The sequence below is a fragment of the Octopus bimaculoides genome, chromosome 21 (genome assembly GCF_001194135.2).
Source record: "Octopus bimaculoides isolate UCB-OBI-ISO-001 chromosome 21, ASM119413v2, whole genome shotgun sequence".
Classification (NCBI taxonomy): domain Eukaryota; kingdom Metazoa; phylum Mollusca; class Cephalopoda; order Octopoda; family Octopodidae; genus Octopus; species Octopus bimaculoides.
The window spans coordinates 10,592,963-10,594,370 of NC_069001.1; positions in this window are offsets into that span (position 1 = coordinate 10,592,963).

Consider the following 1,408-nt stretch of genomic DNA (forward strand, 5'->3'; position numbering starts at 1 on the left):
ATGAGCGGGCTTCCTTGGCCCCTGGGTGGAGCACACTACCCCTTTTAGGGGAATTTTTACTGTTTGATTATTTTTGTACTGTTTGCACGCTCATGTACTTTTTCTTGTGTATTCCCCTCTTTTGTATACGGCCCTTGTGGCCATTAAAAAAAGAATTATTATTATTATTATTAGTAGTAGTAGTAGTAGTAGTAGTAGTAGTAGTAGTAGTAGTAGTAGTAGTAGTAGTATTGCTGTTGTTGTTTTCGCTGTTATTGCTTTTATTAATGTAGTCATTGTTCAAATTTTTTTTATACTTCATTGGAAACATGTCGCAGAGCATCGACCAGGACTTCAATAGAGTAGTAGTAGTAGTAGTAGTAGTAGTAGTAGTAGTAGTAGTAGTAGCGATTGTTAAGGCTTAAGTGAGGCTGCAAGTGCAGGTTTTTTGCTTTGAACCGAAAGCTGCACGAAGTGAACGCATTATTGTGTTGTTGTGTTGGAGGTGATTGCTATGTATGTTTGGTAAACCGTTTGACATGACCCAGTTTGTAGGGAGTAATTGTCCTGTTTGGTGGGGGAATAGGACGAGTTATTAGAGCGGAGAGAGAGGCGGATGGGCAAATGGATAGCGGCAGGGACTGTCAGCCAGACGGAGCGAAAGTTAATGTGCGGGAGATTAAGTAGTAAAGTGAGAGAGCGCTGCGGGGATGGGGTGAGAGGGAGATAGTGTGAGGGAAAGGGAAGACAAGACAGGAGAGAGAAGGGAAATAAGCGGGGGAGAATAGACGTGAGAAAGAGAGATATGAAGTGAGATAAAAACGGAGAAAAGAAAGTGTTAATAGAGAGACGGATAAAGAAGTGAAGAACGAACTGTAAGGCAAAATAAGAGAGAGAGAGCCTAGCAGAGCCTAGAAGAGGGGGAGAAGGGAGGGAGACAATTAGTGGAGAGTACAGTTTATTTACTCCATGACAAACCAATACATTAATGATGTACAAAAAGCTACATTAAACTTGAGATATTCAAGTCGTATTCCATTTAATTGCTTCGTATCCTTTAAAATCCTAATTATTTTCTTCCATAATCCTAGAAAACAACATTGTTGTTGTTGCTGTTGTTGTCATTGTTATTATTATCATTTATCATTATCATTATTATTACTGCTACTAACGTAACTACGATAATCATTAAAGAATATATGGGGAGAATATTTATGCTGAATCAATCTTAACTAAAATGGATTCGCAGTGAATCTGCATAAAGATAGGTAATACAGTTAAAAGCTTCAGGAAAATTGAAAAGTTTACATTTGTTACAATATATTGTGTATTCAATGCTTATTATTTCGGATGTATTTCAGAAAAATTTGCTAATTTGATGCAATTAAAATTGCTTGAGAATCGCTGATGTGTAACTCAGTCTCGATTT